Source organism: Diadema antillarum, unplaced genomic scaffold, assembly GCF_040938485.1.
Source record: "Diadema antillarum isolate AM-2024a unplaced genomic scaffold, OU_Dant_1.0 scf00000108, whole genome shotgun sequence".
Classification (NCBI taxonomy): Eukaryota; Metazoa; Echinodermata; class Echinoidea; order Diadematoida; family Diadematidae; genus Diadema; species Diadema antillarum.
Window position 1 is genome coordinate 500663 of NW_027270997.1, and position 9693 is coordinate 510355.

Sequence of the window (9693 nt, forward strand, 5' to 3'; positions counted from 1 at the left end):
AACCATGCCAGCGAGGCAACAACCAACAACCAGCTTTTCTTATACACACTTTATGGTTGCTGCGATGGTCACTCAAATCTTCAGAGCTTGTTGATATAATCCTAAACGTCCTTGAAGAAATGCTGAGTGACGCGCAGTTAATCCGCCAGATTTCCTAGTTTCGATGAAATTTAATGATAATGTATAACTATTGACCATCAGGATTATCATGTCCGGATCAAATTCCCATCAAGACGGACGCAAAGGCGTCTATCTTTTATACTGGCTTCTTTTGTTTGCAGTACCAGGGGTGAATTTTTCGCTGTGCCATTACGAACGAGGCATCATAATGAAATGATTATTCCTGTCTTTCCTGTCAAAAAATGTGCAAAAGCATACACGCACACAGAGAACAACACGAAAAAAAAAAAGCAGACACAAAAACCAAAACCAGAATTTTCTAGGAAGACGGTAGAAGAAAAAGGTAGGCTAATCCGTTTTTAGAGATGTTTTGGATTTTAACGGATACAAAATATATTCAAAGGATGCATGAACAGTTCTATAATAGCGTAAGTGGCTCTATGGTCTTGGCAAAAATTAAACGCTCTCCGTACTAGTTTGTATTTGTCTGTCATTGTGGTCTTGTTTCTATAATGCGGAAGCTCATATTTTCAAAGCTAATTATACAGTTATCAAAACTCTACTTGAACACAACGTATAGATTACAGTCTCAACTACACCTGTGGGGTGTGCAGTATGTAAGTACAGGGAAGGGGGTGGAGTGCATCCCCCCCCCCCCCCACACACACACACACACAGTTGAACTCTGCGTTAATCATAGCAGACAAATTGATCGAAACGAGATTTACAGTACTGGTGAAGTTTAGCCCAAACGTCCAGTTGTCAAGTCGTCGAATTTAATAGAAACTTGACAGACAACTATATTATTGACAATATTTTTCTGCTAAAACTTACCTCACACAGGGCCAGATATCATCCGTAAGAAGAGTCCGTTATTGGATATTGGAAGTGTTTTTGATACGAAAACCTCCTCACACGAAGTGACTAATTGTGATGCAAAAAAGTGTCTGCGACGAAGTGACAATTGACTGCAGTCAGCCAACCAAAGTCTTGTCTTTACAGTGACACATAGACGTTATCAAACAACGACATCATAACTGCGGCGTATCTTCTTCTTTTTCCCCTTCCTAATAAATCAAAATTCAGACGAGGAGATCATAAGGACACGTTTCGCAGTGCTTTACAATGATATCGCGGTGAAATCCGTGAGACGACATGGGGAGTGTAAAGCAGCCTTCACTGGGATTAAGCGGCGGATTTTCAGCGATCGTGATCCGAGGCGGACCTGTCAATGAAAAAACAAAACAAAACAAAAAAACACGGATCTTGCAGCTTCAAGGTTTTCCATACACGCGTCTATAGAGTTGTTCTGCGAAGAATTCACTTGTCCATGCAAACGTTGGAGATGGAGCGATATTGTCTGCTTCAAGAGGACTGTAACTAGTCGTGCACGGATTTGTGACTGTCACTATAGCTGAGACCGATATGAAACTTTGGCTTGTATACTCATACTGCTAATATCAAGATATTCCCCTTTTACTCACAAATTATTTTGCCATTTTGGTCTCCAGTGTTGCAGAACTCGAAAAAAAGAAGAACTTTTTCTTATAAGTTTAAGGAATGTTTTATATTACCAGGCTTTCTCAACCAAAAGGACCAGAGTATGTGTCATGCTTTGGCAAAAGGTAGCAAGAGGTTAAAGGTCCAACTCCAAGTTTCGGATATTGTCAAATTGGACTAACCACAATTCATTCGAGGCCAGAACTAGCTCTAAACACAAATACCCAAACCCCATTGCAGGCCTGACATGCCTGAGAGATACGTGAGCGACGATTAAATAACATAGAGCCTACTCGCTCTTATGTTAGAGGAAACGGCAAATATGTTTCCCTAATTTCTAGGAAATATCGCTTTCGCCAATGTGCACTGCTCGCTTTCCTTTTACCAGATCCGGACAACATATACCCTATATGTGTTAGTTACGTGAAAGAAACATTAATTACAAATGTTTGAATTCTGTTTGAATCAAATAAAAGCAACCGAAACATTGTAAATTCTAGAATAATCACGATAACCTTAGCAATAGAAAAAGACACACAAACAAACGTGTTTCACACAAAAAACCCTCAAGAAATTCTGTCAAGATTGTCAAATTCCATCGTGCATATCATGATATCACTATTTTAGTCAAAATGTGTCCAAAACACCAGATTGTTTTTGAGTTATCTTCATTCCGAGTCCTCGCAAGGGGGGGGGGGGGGGGGGGGGCAACCAATTAGGTGGCATCCGTAGTCATGGCAAACAAGACCGAGATGACATTCACAATCATGACGAGGATGCGGTCAATGACGGGGTAAGAGGATCGAGAGGTGAAGTTTATAGCGCCGAAATACTGGATCTTTGATGGTATACGCATCACTTCGTGAAATTTGCCATCAAGAAAATAACAGATAAGTGAGGGGGGTGAGAAGATGATGTGAAGGAAGGGAATAAGAAGAAAATATAGATATAGAAGAATAAAAGAAGAAGTGGAAGAAGCAGTAGAAGAAGACAATGTTAAAAGACAAAGAGATCAAGAAGAAAGAAGAAGAAAAAAGAGGAAAGAAGGAGAAGAAGAAGATGGAGAGACCAGGGTGAGAAAGAGAATGAGATCCAGATGATGTTCCAGCATATTTCCGAAATGAGACTTTAATCCCAAATCATGTTTTCTTCTGGCTATTTTGTTCTTATTCTTATCTGAGCGCAGACGGGGTCTAGAGGATTTCCCAGACAGTATAAGAGCATGAGCATGAAGTTTTGACGAGAAATGTCGAACTTGGTCTGTTTTTGATATCGATAAGAATATAATATATGCAGGATTTTTATATTTCTTGAATTTCGTGAGTCAGATTGGAAGTTCGATCCCACTTTACATCTAAACTGACTTTGATAATCATTGTAAAAGCAAACAAACGCAATGACAGATGTATCATCAAATCTGATGGGATATGATAAAGAAAGTTATTTTGACGTTTCACGTTTTTTCCACAGAGGAAATATTGGTCGCAACCACAAAGAATACGTATGAAACTTTTATAAACACTACGTATGAGGCGATGATGTCATCCCCTCACACATCTACCTCTGGCCTTCAAGCTATTAAAATCGTCCCTAAATATCTCATTTTTTTTTTAACTTTTTTGTACACCAACTCATTAGAAAAGCTTTGTGTGTTTCTCACTGCATTATGCTGAATCATAATTAGTGAGTAATGAAGACTTTAATACCAAGTTGAAAGCATTGAAGTCTCTAGATTTTCAACTGAAAGTAATTACTAGTACTGTGATCTTCATGTTTTTGTGTTTTCATAAATTGGAGAGTTATGAGTAACCACAACATCACCTTTTGATATCTCATTTATTTCAACTTGGTTGTGACTAATTTCACTGCTCTGTCAAAATATGTGAAACTCTGCAATATTATACGACTCTCTTATTTCATGTCAAATTTTGATGGACCTCTAAGACACCTGCTTGTTTACTTTTTGCTCTCTTTGTTGCGGTGTTTGTTGGAATCAACTAAAACATGATGCTGCATTTTACTTCGAATCCGTGTGCTCCATACCACCCTCTTTCCTCATTAGACAGGGCTCGACACTAACGGTGGCCCGGTGGCCCGGGGCCACCAAAAACGCACGTCGGGCCACCAAAATTTCAGAAATGAAGCATTTGCAGTGGTGGCCTGATCGGGCCACCAAAAAAGGTCGGATGTTTGCCTTTGGGCCACCAAAAATAAAAGTTAGTGTGGAGCCCTGCATTAGATGTTAGGGCCTAAATTGACTTTTGACATTCGAATAGTCGTCTGAATGATAATGGTGGGTGCCAAAATTCTCCTTCGTGATTATCAAGAATACATATTTCTAATAACAGTTGAATGGAACCGGACACGAGTTCTGATATTCATCAGATCGATCGCCCTCACGACTGACCAGGGCTGAACTAAAACGGTCATATCAAGTCACGTTATCTTACCGTAATCTATACATGCTGTTCCGCTATGTAACACGCCTTTAGCACATACACTTTTTGTAACACCTCACTCCGATTTAAAGGGAAAACGTAGTTCTCATATGCCTGAGGAACTGTCGAATTTTGCTCTAAAACGTACACATATTACGCTATAATAACATGATTTCAGTATGGTAACGACAAAAATGCGAAATAATTATTAGTAAAAGAGGTTCGCCGGAAGTACGTGCAATCTCAAGTTGTGTTATGTATATATATCTATCTCTCTCTCTCTCTCTCTCTCTCTCTCTCTCTCTCTCTCCCCTCTCTCTCTCTCTCTCTCTCTCTCTCTCTCTCTCTATATATATATATATATATATATATGTATATATATATATATATATATATGTATATATATATATATATATATATATATATATATGTATATATATATATATATATATAAATATATATAGATATATATACATACAATCGATTATCTACAATCGACAAATCGCTATGCGCTCTAGTGAATGGCATGCAGCTTGTTGGAAAGTACGATTGCTAGGTCACGTAACGTTCTACCCTACCCACTACAGAACAGGGAGAGAGCCTGCAGGAATCACACCGACTTTTATCATTTTTTTTTCTTCTTATCTCAAAATACTCCAAAAACAACTAATCATTAAGAAGTTTTTTGGTACTGCCTTTCGATATTGCAAGCAGATTCCAAATGGCGGAAGATGAATTTTGAGCCCTTCTGAGAAATATGTTTTGACTTTAATAGTTTCATACCGACAAGTACGTACAGAGAACGTCAAGACATGGTCTCCATGACGTCACGAGTCAGTTCAAGTAGAGGTACATGGTTACCAATCCGCGTAGGCGGAAACTCACATAAGCCCGTTTATTCCTCAGAAACCCAAATCATAAATCTATAGTCCTCCCTTGGATTTGAACATAGCAGAAGCACCCGCAAAATACGTCATCAAAAACAAAACATAAACTCTGTATACTCACGCTGTGATTTCCCATTCACCACCGCATGATTTGTACATACGGAGAGCATCAGTGTGGAGCGCTGGTAGCTCCATGGTTCAAAATGCGCATGTACATAAACCAGTCCCAGTAATGTCACGAGTGCACCAGGCCCAGTGTGTAAAACCAGACCGCACAAATAACATCATCTGTTTCACAGAAACAAACCACGTGTCTGCAACGGTTACCATGGCTACGAGACTCCTTGAGGCCCGCTGCATTTTCGGTAACACGGAACTGGGGTTAACCCCAAGTGGCGAGTCAAACTCTCTCTTTCTCGCACCCCCTTCCCCTCCACGATTCCCACTCAATTTTCTTCTCCTTTGTTTGTTTGCTTTTTCCATGGTATGATCCTTCTCCCAGTCGGTAACATTTCCCAGCAGAAATGGAGAGATATTACTCTAATATTAGGAAAAATTCAACTCTACTCGTGGTAACATGGGATTTTGTATTATTGTCATATGTATTTTCAATGCTATGGATTTACCGCTGACAGCCAGGATGAATGAAATATTTCTAGAAACAACATGCATTGCTCCTACGTGGGTTAACCAAGAGAGAGAAGTACACTTTTTTTCAGTGCAGTTGATCTAAGTCCTCAGAAGCGCTTCCTTCGTCATGACAGGATTTGTGTTTATTGTTTATTTGTCTGACACTTGTCCGTATCTGTATGCGCGCTCATGAGTGTTGATATCTAAGCAATCTCTTTGATATGTATAGATATGTAAACTTATATCAATGGGGTAGTTGATGTGTCTGTTTCTTTAAGGCTGAAGTCACCCATCTTAGGGGACTTTGAAGGCATTTACAACGGATTATGCATGTACATTGTTGTTCCATTGCTGGCTGTATTGAATTATGATAACTGGTGCATGTGGGTGGTGAGGACCACTGTGTCTTTAATGCCTGGGATATTCATCATTACAGTATCGTCCAATCATCGTTTCTCGTTGTCATTAAGTGCAATTTTCAATCATTTCCGCCTTACAATGATGCACATTCTATTTTCATTATTCATCTTTCATCTTCCCCTAGGTTCATCTCTTCGTGGCAGACTGGAATTTCATTAAAGTAAACTTCGTGGGACCAGTGACATCACTTCCTCAAAATATCGAAATTCAGCCGAATCAGGGTTTTGAGTTTTTAAAACTAGAATTTTAAACAATAAACATTTACTAGAACTTTGTCGACATAACAAAAAGTTGCTATATATCATCGGTGGGTTTTTGAAAGACGGAAATCCACAGTATTTCGAAAATTTAGGATATGTAATTATCTATGAAGAGTGCAAAAACAATGCATTATGAGTGCGAAATCACGAAAATTAAGAGCTACAATGCAATTATTACACTGATGTTGGCGAAGTCTTATTACCGATGTCGAGTATGCACGTTGTCATTCCATAGACAGTTTGCATTTAAGTGAACGTGTATCACCGTGTTTTCACATTTTGCGCACAACCTGGCATTTTAATGTATTCATGTTTGATGCATAACCTGAAATACTGTCAAAGCATATAGTTTGCCCGGCAACAACTATAATAGCAACAACTATACTGAATGTCAACTGGATCTTACTCGGGCTTCAGCAAAGATTCATAAAAGCTTGTGGAAGTTGAAATTACTCAGCTCATCACATGACAGAAGCATCCATCGATTTGGGGACATTACAAACTTCCTTATTTGTGTGGTTTTGAAGGAGTCAAGTGCATTGTGTCTCCCGATTCAATTGTCCATCTGCCACCGAAGGCCCTCACTCCCTCCCTCTGAATTGTGTTCTACAGTACAATGTACATGTATTCTCCTTCTCCTCTCTCTCTCTCTCTTCCTTCCTTTTTCTATTTCACTGTCTCTCTCTCCCTCTCTCTCTTCCCTCCCTCTTTTTCTTCACCTTTTCTTTCTCTTCTCTTCCTTTCCCCCTTTCTCTCCCACCCTCTCGCTCTCTTCCAGTCTCTTCCTCCATCTCTCTTAAAGGGATGGTATAGTATTGGTTGAGGTGAGGATTCAGTCTCACCTTTTGGAAGATACTTAGAAGTCACTTTATGAAATGATAAAAGAGCATACAATTCTAGAAGGAATTCAAAGTTCATTTCAATAACATCGGTTTCGAAATGGCCGAGATATCCAAAAACAAAGTAAAGTAAAACAAAGTGTTCCTAATAAAAGGTGGGTACGCCTTTTATTGGGGTTGCTTTGTTTTGGATATCTCAGCCAATTAAAATCAAATTTTCATCAAATAAACTTTTAATTCCTCGTATAATTATATGCTCTTTCATATTTCATTAAAGGTTTCTCATGTTCTCAATAATAATCAACAAAAAACGTTGGCAACCTGTAACCCCTTCTCAACCGAAACTGTACTATCCCTTTAATTTCTCTTCCTCCCTATCTGTCTCTCTGTTTCTCTTCTCCTTTCTTCATCCCTCTCCATCTCTCTCTCCATCCCTCTCTTTCCTTCTGCTTTTCTTTCTTTCACTCCTTCTCTCACCTTTCTGTCCATCTCGATTCCTCCCATCCCTCCATCCCCTCCTGCTCCTTTACCCTCTACATGCCACATTACTTTACTGTCTATTGTTATGTATGTGAACTTTGTGCACATGAGACTCACTGGCACAGGAAGGGTTAAAGGGATCGTATAGTTTTGGTTTAGACCTAACTTGAGGTTTTTAGCATTTTTTGTGGGGATAATGGAAAACCATCTTATGGAATATGAAAGAGCAAGTACTTCCGAGAGGGATTCAATGTTTCTTTGATAAAAATTGGTTTTTAAATGGCTAAAATATAAAAAAACAAAGCAATTTTAATAAAAGGTGGGACCTACTCTTTATTAGGAATGCTTTGTTTTACTTTGTGTTTGGATGTTTCAGCCATTCCAAAACTGATTTTCATCTTACAAGCTTTTAATTCCTCTTAGAATAGTATATGTACTGCATTATTTCATAAGTGGTTTCTTGGTGTCTCACAAAATGTTAAAAGCCCAGTCCTCATTTCCACCAATACTATACCATCCCTTTAATAATAACTATAGTCACCACCATTTCTCAACAATCCGGGCATCATCACTTGGCCCAACAACGGATGCATTCAGTGGGGCGATAATCGTAACGATTCGATTTATTGATCATAATCAGTTCAGTGGAGAAACTCTTGATCATAATTATTATCATACACTTCTATACATGCATGACATGGCGAAGCATGGCATGGCCTATTCGTACTGATTACAATTAACGAACTCGGTATTCTGGATCTTGCAACCAATTTCTACTTGTCTCCTTTGATACGTGTCACAATATAGCCCTTTTTGCATACCAATGAACTCTATGAGTTGGCTTCTATGATTTCATAATCCACCTGTCCATTCACGGGTCAGAAATTTGTAAAATACATCACAGATAATTATAGACTGTCTCCTTTTGAAAAGTCCCTACCAGAAGGCCCGTTTCACACACATTATATAACTCACTGGCCTAAAGCAGATTAGAATCCTGATTCCTGATAAAACACTGGTTCGTCTTTGGATCAATATGCATCTTGCATACATCAAAAAAGTGCAGTTTGGGATGTATGCACAACCATACAACTTGTCTATAAATACCTAACCAAATAATGCTTTGCATACCATGTTTGTCTGATTCTAAACGTACGTAATTATTTAGACAGAGACATATCATCCCAGAAAGTCCTGTGCATCGTCAAATCTCGCTGCTAAGCTAAACCAAATACATTGAGTGCATATCTTTATCCCCACAAAAATTGCATTATGCTCTATACGGTCAAAATTGACAATTACACAAGCATTTCGTCAATGCCATGTGAACATAATTCCAGCAAAACCTGTGACTACATGTAACATGGCATTTGCGTCTGTGAACCATGCTGAATGAATGAGTTAAATAGATAAAGAGTAACTGTGAATAGCGTCCACAGAGATATTCCCTGCTTGGGATGCACACCCGACTACTTACAAATAAAATGTAACACACAGTAACTGAATGGCAAGCTTTAACAGATAACAAAACCAACAACAAATGATAATCGTGAGTATTCATATGTTCATGTATATTGCACTACGAAACGAACAATGAGTTATGTCTTTGTGATGTACACCAAGGTCTAGCCTACACCTCTGATCATCATTTTGTGCATCAAACAAGACGGAGGAAGGTAACATAAACACACACACACACAAAGAAAAAAACAAAAACATTATTCTTCTACCACTTTTGAAATACAGGAGATTACTCTGGTTCTGATGAAACAAAACTGTCAAAAAAAGCACCTTTTGTGTTTATACTCTGAGCTTTACATTAAAAATCGACCTTCTCTTTGAACATCCATAATGCCCTGATTATTGTGAGGGTATAATCACCATCTTCGGCACTCTTGTTCAAAGACACTTGTATAAAAGACAACAGAATCTAGTCTGCTCTTGTTCTGTACTTATTGCTACTCGACACGCTTCCATTCACCGCTTCATTCTTGCAATGAACAGAATATAGTACAAATTTAGCAAAGACAAAGAAAAATAGAAGAAATGATTGCACTAGTGTTACAATGCTTGCATGCAAGTTATCCTCAACCACAAACATGTATAAGATTAAAATAAC